The sequence below is a fragment of the Heteronotia binoei genome, chromosome 7 (assembly GCF_032191835.1).
Source record: "Heteronotia binoei isolate CCM8104 ecotype False Entrance Well chromosome 7, APGP_CSIRO_Hbin_v1, whole genome shotgun sequence".
Lineage (NCBI taxonomy): Eukaryota > Metazoa > Chordata > Lepidosauria > Squamata > Gekkonidae > Heteronotia > Heteronotia binoei.
The window spans coordinates 61235980-61247072 of record NC_083229.1 but is presented as its reverse complement, the minus strand read 5'-3'; positions in this window follow the sequence as shown (position 1 = coordinate 61247072).

The window sequence follows — 11093 nt, the reverse complement described above, 5'->3', positions numbered from 1 at the left end:
GGGCCAATGGTTTATGGAGCACAGCCATCAACGAATGGGAGAGCTGCTTTTGGCTAAACTACTATGGTTTTATTATTATAATAAAGGACTGAGGTCCTTTCCCAGACTCCACTGCAAAGTCTCCAATTATTTCCCCAGTGGGAGCTGGCAACCCAAAGCTACGATAAACCCTAGACTACAATAGGCTACAATATAACTGTTATCAGGTCTTTTCTTTGAAAAAAAAGCCCAGCAGGAACTCATTTGCATAGTAGGTCACACCCCCTGATGCCAAGCCAGCCAGAACTGTGCTCCTGTACATTCCTGCTTGAAAAAAAAAGCCCTGACTATTATAGTACAATCCTAAATGGACTTAAATCATTGCTGTTAAGAGGGCTGTAATTCTGCTAAAGATGGCACTGCTAGTTTTTGAGGTGCCATAAAACTGCATTTATAAGGGAGGACAGCAACTGTAGCATTCCTTAAAATACATTCTTCCACCCTGACCTGGATAGGCCAGACAAGGCCAATCTTATAATATCTCAGAAGTTAAGCAAGGCTGACCCTGGCAAGTACTTGGATGGGAGACCTCCAAGGAATACCAGGGCTGGGACACAGAGACAGGCAATAGCAAGCCACCTCTCTGAATGTCCAAGCCCCACTAGGGGTCACCAGAAGTCAACCATGCACACACACACACTCACCCCCCAATTGATCTCAAATATATTTTTCCTTGACATTAGGGTTGCCAACCTGGTTCACCTGGAGAAAATGGGCACTTTGGAAGGTGGACTCTGTGGCCTTCTACCCCACTGAGGTCCCTCCCTTCCTCCAACCCCACCTTCCTCAGGGTGCACCCCAAAATTCTCCAGGTATTTCCCAACCAATGCTGGCAATCCTACTTGACATGAATTAACAAATGTTATGTAGTTATTGTTAAATAAATTATTTTTAAAAGAATATTTCAGGAAACAGTAAATAATTTCCCATAAAAGTGCTGCTGTACTGTTTACAGACAGGATGTGTGCATGGAACAAGATACCTTGAATTGGCATTAGTTAACTATAAAGAACAAAAATGAGTTGTTATAGGACAAACAGGTGGACTTAAATGTGTTATTTGCACTTATGCAGAAATGCAAACCCACCTGTAAAGATGCAGATTTCTATTATTTAGGTATGCTTTAGATTCTTGCTTACAGCTCTGTATAAACAACAACAAAATGCCTGTCTATATTTTAGGGGAGGACAGTAATTTAGGATTGGTCATTCCAAATAGCTTGCTGTCATTTGGAGCCCATTTCCCAGCCTGCACAAGAATTCTACTGTGAAGCTTTAAATATTTTCCATGTCAGTTCTGTTCTTACTACCTTTGTTTCCTCTCGTCCTTTCTGCTTTCTCTCCAACAGCTGGACTCATCACTGTTCTGTTTTTCTATTGGTTGTGACTGAAGTAGCTTGAGGTCAATTATTTCCCCAGCAATTGACAAAGAGTCTTGACTAAGAGGAAAGTGACATTGTCCCTTGAATGTGCATTCTTCCCTTCCCCCTTTCCATCCCAGGGCCAAAGGAAGCCACTCCATTCCTCTCCCTTTGCCTGCGGCCTAGCATATCTGTGTCACTGGAGTCCATAAAATACACGTGTACCATATGGTATCTGAGGAAGATGTTAATGTTGCTTAAAAATAAAGGAACAGAAGGGTCCTGACCTGAGTACTTTACAGTAACAAGGATTCTGGTCTGATGCGTAACGATAATATTCCACTTTATATACCACTGGTGGAAATTAATGCTCCCAAAAAATTCCCTGCCACATTTCACAGCCTTTCAATATTTCAGCATTTCAGGAACCCATTGCTCTAAGGAGGAGCATAGCAGAATTTTGAATAGAAAAGCATTTTGGACCCCTCCCCCTCCAGCATCCTTTTCTTTGAGGCGGACTCCTTAAAGCGACCACATCAAAAGCAAGTGTGCAGACTAGAGCCTACCACACTCTGTGCTTCCCCTGAGGGCAATGCAAGCTCTGATGGCTCAAAATTGTTTCTCCGCCCCTCCCTTCCTCTTCAGACCCACAATTCAAAGCTGTAGAAGGTGATTCCCTTGCTCCCTGCCTGTTGCCAGCCTCTTGAGAAAGAGACAAGATAATGTGCTCCATGCAAGTAAAGAGTGCATCTGGAGCAACTGATCAGTGTTTGACTGTTTTCTGATTATTTGTGTGAATCATTCCAAATCTGGTTCCTTGGAGTATTGCCTGGCAACTGTATCTTGCAAAACCTACTCCTGGAAATGCCTGAGAAACATCTCTTTTTAAAAATGTTTCAATGGTCCTGTGACCAACCAAAGTTGTTTGTACACCATGATACCAGGACAGCCTCTGCATTGAATGCTGCTGCTCGAGAATTTCAGCATTTTTAAAATAAATAAATAAATGCACTTTCTGAATCCACAGGACTATGAGGATGTGCCTGAAAACGTGAATCCAATGCCAAGCAAAATAGAAGCCACAGGGCTAGCTGGATAAGATTTGCAACGGAAGATGTGATACAAACTTCCCCATTATGGGAAAACAGTAAGGACTGAAAAATAAATTATGGAAAATAAGAGAGCTTAAACACATTTCCCCAAACTGTCTAATTTCTAAAGGTCTCAGAATTCAGTGGAATTTACCTTCTCTTGGTCCAAAATTTGAAGCCGAAGAAATGGGGCCACACTAAGGCAAATGAAGAAAAATGAAATGGTCCAGAGGGAAGAGAATCTTTAATAATTGCACAACCCCTACATGTTTCATATGCAGCTTCACGGAAGGAAAGATTCCCCCTGATAAAGCTGCCTGTGTAACATGTGGGGGTCATATAATTACTAAAGATTATTTTCCCTCTGTCCCATTTCAATTTTTTCTTTTACAAAATTTAAAGCACCATTTTATTTGGTGGGGGCAGGGCGAAGTACACAGTCCCTGTGAATAAATCATACAACCATAGAAAAGAGCCTAGAAACACCTTAAAAACTAATACAATTTGTGGCAATGTATGAACTTTCATGAGTCACTAAAGAAGTGACTTTTCTTCTGCTACAGACAGACTACCATGGTTACCCATCTTGGATTTATCTTCATAAAATCATAGACAGGGAGAAGTTTATAGCTGCATTTGCATACATAAAGGTAAAGGTAGTCCCCTGTGCAAGCACCAGTCATTTCCAACTCTGGGGTGATGTCGCATCACAATGTTTTCATGGCAGACTTTTTCCTGGGTGGTTTGCCATTGCTTTCCCCAGTCATCTACACTTTCCCCCCAGCAAGCTGGGTACTCATTTTACCGACCTTGGAAGGCTGGAAGGCTGAGTCAACCTGGAGCCGGCTACCTGAACCCAGCTTCCACCGGGATCAAACTCAGGTTGTAAGCATACAATTCTGTTTACTTTTACTCTGAACTATTTAATCACTTTTTTTTTTGTTTCTGTGGAAGTGTGGAGTGGCAGTTGCCTCTATTTTTATTACTGTTGCTGATCAGGATTTTTTTTGAGCAAGAATGCACAGGAATGCAGTTCTGGCTGGCTTTATGTCAGGGGGTGTTGCCTAATATGCAATTGAGTTCCTGCTGGGCTTTTTCTACAAAAAAAAAAAAAAGCCCTGTTGCTGATCATGCTCACCCACCAAGGATTACCTTCTGTTCAGATACTTTCTAGTGAAGTCTCAGTGTTTCAGATGGACTAGGCAGGTGTCCTAGTCATGACCTGAGTTCGATCCCAGTGGAAGCTGGTTCAGGTAGCCGGCTTCAGGTTGACTCAGCCTTTCATCCTTCCGAGCTTGCTGGGGGGAAAGTGTAGATGACTGAGGAAGGCAATGGCAAACCACCCCGTAAAAAGTCTACCATGAAAACATTGTGAAAGCAACATCACCTCAGAGTTGAAAATGACTGGTGCTTGCACAGACTACCTTTACCTTTTAGGCACATGTCAGCCAGTGCTGGTGATCTGAAAAGCTATAATATAAACTCTCCTGAAACTATTTTGAAAGACAAAATGTTTACCTTGACTTTCATTCTTTGTGCTCCAATACAGCCTAGCATTTGTAAAGCACACATTTGCAAAGAGCTTAAGCAGCAAAGGCTCTGGCACTTCTAGAGACCATTACCTTGAAATGCACATGGTCTGATTAGGAGGACTGTCTTCTGGATGCTCTGGCTGGCCACTCCCCTTTTTTGCTGTGGGGAAAATGAAGAGGTGGTGGGGAAAGATTGACGTATGATACTGACTTCCTTGGTTATACTGGTTCACCATTAATATCTCAGTATTAGTGAACATTTTTATGGATGCTTGTTCTATGTCACTTTGTGGAGATTCATTACTCATTTTTACACTGTAACCAGTAAGAGAAACTCTGCATCAAGCTTGTGACTAAAAGAAAGGAAAGAAGGAAGGAAGAAAAGCAATTGAAGGATGCATCCTGTCCCTTTCAATGCAGAACTGCATAGCTACAAAATGATATTTCTTACCCAGCAGAAGTGTTTATCCTCATCCCAGAAATCAAATGCCACCTGCACTGGACAGCTCAGCCCAATTTAAAACTATTTTAAGTGCTTTCTTTTTACAAATTTAGCAGAAAATCTGTATACATTGCATTTAAATATTTAAAAATCATGTTTGTTTCTCTCTCTTTAAAAAAAAAATGAACACAAATCGCATTTTTAAAAAAAACATGTTAATGATTTTTAGGGAGATTGCCTATTGTGGGTGTAATAGCTGAAGGCTGGCATTCTTGGTTGGTGGTTGGGCCTGCTGGATTTGTGGGGGGGGGGGGCGGGGGGACAGGAGTGTGGTAAGCAAAGCAGAGGAAAACAGCTAGCAGAAGCGGAGGCTGATTGCTGGACAGCCGAGGAACTCTTAAATGGATTCTTTCAGATAAAAGAGCCCCAGCTACCTTTCTTTCCCATAATGGCCCCTGAGGCTAATGTCTTAAAGAGGAAACAAAAGGATTGTTTTACATCACACAAGTGGGGCAGGGACACAGTGGGTGAAAGAGGCACTTGAGTCATGCAGGCCTGCCGGAGCCCTTGAGTGGAAAGGGGCAGGGCGGGCGGCAACAGCAGCAAAGGAAAGGCGGGGGGGGGAGGGGTGCAGCTGTGTCTAACTTCTGCTTTGCTGTGTGGCCTCCGCTATTAAACCTTTTAACACCTTCTGTGCCGTGTGAGAGCGCGGCCACGGGGCGCCAAGCGGCTCCCCCCTCGAGAGATGGTGCATCCTATTGGCATAACAACAACGGCCGCTCTCCCTGGCATGATCAGTCCGAGAAAGAAAGAAACTCGTAAAACGACTCATTTGTCGATCTTTTTTGATCTCTTGCCCTGCAAATGTGTTAAGAAATGGTAAAGGCTGTATCGTCCAAGGGGCCGAGGATAAAAAGGGCTCCGGAGGCAGCGCTGTGGAGCATGTGAAATAAGCATCCCATGCAGCGAGAGGCTTCAAATGGTTCATCTGCGCAGCTCATCCTTTGTCTCCACCGTCGCCTTTCAAGAGGTGGGGAAGGCAGGTGTGACAAGCGTGCAGAGAGTGGGCGCGGGGGTGGGGGGCGAGGAGGAGGAATGGAGAAGGCCCGGCCTGCCACTGCAGTGGGAAATCTCGCTGCTGCTTTGAAATTGCCTTGCTCTCCTTTCCCTAAATTGAGTGCTGGAAAACGGGCCTGGATTTCGGCCTTCTTGGCCTGCGCTTTCCATCTGGTTTTGATTAATGCAAGATTGAAATGTCAGTGACAGCTGTTCACACTGAATTGCAAATTTTTAAAAAAGGAAGTCCTAACCCTTCAGAAAGCATAACATGAATGACTGCATTATATAAGCTCCAATAACCAAACCAGTACCTATTTCATTTATGGTTGCCAGGTCCTGACCCTGAGAAGGCTTCTGTTTCTTTCAAAGTTTCACTCAAGGCAGGAATTCACCAGGTGCAGCTTTTCCACGATAGGGGATATGGTGACAGGAGAAATAACACAAAAAACTTCTCCACTCATTCAGACTTCTAAAGGAATACATCCCTACCACATTCAAATTCTGCTTTCAATCTTCGTTTTATTTTCTACAGGATCTAGTAGTGTGGTGTATTTTTCTTGACCTGATCCTGGCTTTTGTTTCCAGAGTGATAGCAAAGCACTATTTATGACGGGTGTGGAATGTATAGTATCAATTTTTAATCCATCACCAGGCTGCTTTGAAATGTATAAATAGCACATGAGGTGACAACTTTTATTGGACAAATTTAGTTTAAACCTATTACAGTTTGATATGTGTATTGCTTATGCAGCACAAAGAAAAGAAACTCCAGGGTTTATAGTTAGTGCTGAATGATGCTGGTCATTTGAACAAAGGAAACAGGAAGCTGTAGCAGACTATGCAAATTAGGTCACAAAAAGGCCAACTTCAAAAGTTTCTTAGGGTTACCAGCTTCCACTGGGGAAATTCCTGAAGATTTAGGGGAGAAGCCTGATGAGGGTGAGGTTTGAGGAGGTACAATCCCACAGAGCCCACCCTTCAAAGCAGCCATTTTCTCCAGGGAAACTGTTCTCCGTAGTCTGGAGACCAGATGTAATTCTTGAGGTCTCCAGGCTTCACTTGGAGGTTGGCGACCCTGCTGGTTATGCAGGCCTTTCAGTTTTAAAATAGTGAAAGAAGAAGAAGGAAGTTGTCACTTTCAGTATGATGTGGGTCCCCCCCCAAGTCTCCATAGGTATGCATTTAATTGGCGGATGAGTTCTATTTCTGTCTGTTTCTCTCCTACACACACACCTGTACAACAGGCAGTCTTTCCTTTTCCATTGGTGAAAAGTAGCAGAGGGAACAGTATGAAATTTGTTACCAACTTTGCTCTGCCATTCCTGGATTGAATATTTTAAAGAAGAATGATACTAACCATTGCACTAGGGCTGGCTCATACATGCAAGGGTGTCTCACTCTGTAACTGCAGCATCAAGTAATGACATGCATGTATGGATGAGTCATAACAGAGCTTAAACCACAAATGAAATACAGAGAGTCTGTGCACATGTTCAACTGCCAGCCATCAGGCAATGAGCAATTGTGTCATGCATGAATAGGCAAGCATGTAATCTAAAGGGTGCCTTCGATTCTGTATTGAGGAACCTTGCGTGAGGTAAGTTGAACATGATGAGAGTGGGTAAATGTTGACTTTTCCTTATCCACAAACTGCATTCTTCTAGAACATAAGAGAAGCCATGTTGGATCAGGCCAATAGCCCCATCCAGTCCAAACCTCTGTCACACAGTGCCCCCCCCAAATTTTATATATATATATATATACACACACACACACATTGTGGCTAATAGCCACTGATGGACCTCTGCTCCATATTTTTATCTAACTCCCTCTTGAAGCTGGCTATGCTTGTAGCCGCCACCACCTTCTGTGGCAGTGAATTCCACATGTTAATCACCCTTTGGGTGAAGAAGTACTTACTTCTATCCGTTTTAACCCGACTGCTCAGCTGTCAAGTCTGATATAGTCAACTAGTTACTTTAACACACAAAATTCCTTCAAATCAAACAATGATGCGTTTGGGCTCCTTTTTTATTCAACTTATTTATGAATGACCAAGCTTCTACTCTGTGAGTGGTGGGTGGACAGTTTCCTAAACCTGGCCCCCATTCTGTTTATTACTATACATGGATGGTGCAATAGTGCTATCTTGGTCCCAGAAGGGTCTTAGACACCTTTTTTTTGCATTTGTATCCTATTGTGAGACCAACCTATTATCTGTTATTATTTATGAGAAATCATAAATCATGGTGTTTTAGAGGTCTTGGAGATATTTTAACTGGTGTGTTAAAGATAACACTGAAAAAGAAGTAGAGTTGGATTTATACCCCACCCTATGCTTGGAGTCTCAGAGTGGCTTACAATCTCTTTCCCTTCCTCTGCCCACAACAGACACCCTGTGAGGCAGGTGGAGCTGAGAGAGCTCTGTGAGAACAGCTCTGAAAGAACTGATTGAGACAAGGTCACCCAGGAGGCTGCATGTGGAGATGGAGCAGTGGGGAATCAAATCCAGTTCTCCAGATTAGAATCCATAACTTTTAAACACTATGCCAAACTGCCTCTCAAGTAAAAAACATGAAATACACAAGTAAAACATGTTAAACATTTGGGAGTAAATTTTCAGTATACTAATAGTTGGGCGGCATGGTGGAAACAAGCAATTAATTTGGTTAAGTACACTATATCTGCTGTTGTATGTTTCTTTTATGTTAAGGTGGCCAATAAGTACCTGTGACCATCTGAATTTTCAATGCTAAATCAATATCCCAATTACTTTATGGAATTCCCATTTGAATTAGCACTTTCAACCAATGTGCTGAGCAAATTCTGGAGGCATTTCTGCACTGTAATTTGAGGGTTCCCATCTGTGTAAGCTATGCAGCCATGAGTTTGGAGAAAGGGCAGAGCCAGAGCTTGATTCCTAACTCTGAAATTTTGGCTATGCCTGCATTATAGGTCTGAATCCCCTAGCTATGTGCTTCATATGCTGTCTGATTCCTCCCTAACCAGTTGGTCATGTTTAATTTTGGGGAAAATACAATCTATTCCTCTTGATTTTCTCTATACGTTAGAAGAATCTCAAGCCTTTACATTATTGAGACAGAGACTTCTGGATACTGAAAGATGACTCTCTGCTCTTAAGCAAATGGGGCATGCTCCCTGTTGGAGTTTGGTATCACACCTTGTCCTGGGGTTCTAGTATCCTATTTTTCCTACTTAACATCCTCTCAATTTCATCAAGCTTTTATACTCACAAGATTTAATGCTTTCCCCAAAGTGGTTCTGTTTGGAAGATTTGTAAATGTTCCTTATCATGAAATACTTTGTCCATGTAGGGTCAGAAAACTTGAATTTGTATCCCATGTTTTGCTTTATTGTGACTTCTATGTTATACTGCAGGATTTTAAAATATGCAATATGTATCTTGTAAATGTGCAGTATGTATTTTATGCTGCAAAGTGTGCCATGAAATGTGAACTAGAAATATTTGTTGAGCTAATGTTCCTGAAGGACATTTTATATTTCCTGGCTTAGAAATTTTGAAAGTGTAACTTAAATGTTGCATCAAGATACTTTTAAACATTTTTTTTGCAGTGTTAATAGTAATAATGGAGCTGAGATAGGGCTTTTCTGTAATGAATACAAAGAAAGCTTCTCAGTTAGGAACTGGACACAGACCAAAGAGGTAGTTTTTCCTAGCTGTCTAGTTTCCACACTGATTCTCACAGTGTGGTGCCCAAAGTCACTGTAAGAGAGATACTGAAAATCTGGTTTGGATTGTAGGGATGGGATGGATGGGAAAAGGAATGGAATGGAATGTTTATTCTACTATGTGCTTCTTGCTTATTTAAAACTAATTTGAAGAAGAAGGCACTTTCATATATATAATATTTGGTTAGCAAATTTGCCTAAACTGAGAAAGTGTGTTGTGCGTGAGAATGAATTATATTAGATTACAGTATCTCTTCCAAAAATTCTGCTCCTGTAAGATGTTTCATTGCAAAAATGGACACACACAGCACAATCCAGGGTTAAGCTAAGAATATTTGCATGTGTACTAGATTGTGCCCACATTCATGCTATGTGGACTGTATCTAATGCCTCTGTTCTGCAAATATTAGAAATGTCTTTTTCTGTATCTTTGTATCATGGACAAGGCTGCAGGTAAATGATGGATAACAGTCACTCTGAGTTATGCCCTTAGGGTTTCTTACTCATATGAAGCAGGAAGAGGATGCAGGTAGTCCCGAGCCAAGGCCAGGTAATAATCAGGGCTTTATTTGTGTCAGTTTGGTTTGTCCTAATAAAAGGCAGTTCCCTTGGGAGATAATTCTCTGTCACATTGCCCTTAGGACAACCAGATTTCCAAGGGAGACAGGGCCTCTGAGCCTTCAAGGATTGATCTGAAAGGAGAATCTTGATCATGTGCAGCTTCCCCTGTCATAGTCTGGAGAGAAACTGCACCTGCCAGAAACTGCACATCCCTGCTGGTAAGCAGCCACCAAGAGCCCATACTGAATCTGGCAGCCCTGAGTTGCAGGGTCTGAAGACTGATTCCATTAGGAAATGCCACATATTCAGTTGGCTTCATCCTTCACAGCAGCCCATGAAATCTGACATGATCTTGCCACTCTCCCATCTGCTTCCCCTGAAACATCCATCTTTTATTCTGTTCTGTTTCTTGCCAAGGCTTCTGCTTGTAGCATTCATCTGGCTACCATATCTTCTATCAACATCTGATGCTAATGCCTCGATTCAGAGTTCTGGGTCTCTGTCTCCCTGGCATCTCGGCTTTGTTCTCTCCCCCTGGTTCTCTGTGCCTGTGATCACCTCATTATTATGTCATCTCTTTCCTTTCCTGACTCGGCAGGAATCGGCAGCAACTTCCCTCTCCATCTGCTGCTGCAGAAGGTGCCTGTGTGGAAAGCTGCCCCTCCCCCAGTATCCTTTTTTCCCTCTGACATCCATAACCCTTTAAAGAGTCATCTGTTCCTTAGTTTGTTTGTTGTTCTTTAGTTTTCCCATTGCTTCTCCAACACAGTCACATCTGATTGGCTGTTGATGGTCCTTTATGACTCTAAGAAACCATATCTCAGTGCATCACTCTGTACGTGCTTTGCTGTCTATGCAGCTATTCCATGGCTTCTTAATCTACTTGCTGGCACCAACAGGCTTAGCACCTCCAGGTACACATACCATTACCTGCAAAATGCAAAGTCATTAAGGGTGGGGGCTGCAGGGCCCCAAATTCACTTGATGGTTTTCTTTCCTGACATTCCCTGTTCAATTTTAAGCATACTTTGAGTGCCCTGTTGCAACAGAGGGAGATAGAATAATTGGATAAAGAAGGAAATGCATCCTAAAACAATGTGTGTTTGTGGAGATTGGTGTGTTTGGGACCGTAGACGGAGGTTTCCTGCTTCAACAGAAGTGAAGGAGAGCTTGCCATTTGTCACAGAAGGGGAAGCATCTGGTTTCCCTCATGAATACCCCTAGCACACAACAACTCCAGCTCGGTATGTGCCAAGTAGTGGGACGCAAGCAACAGCCTTAACACTTGCACTCTGGTA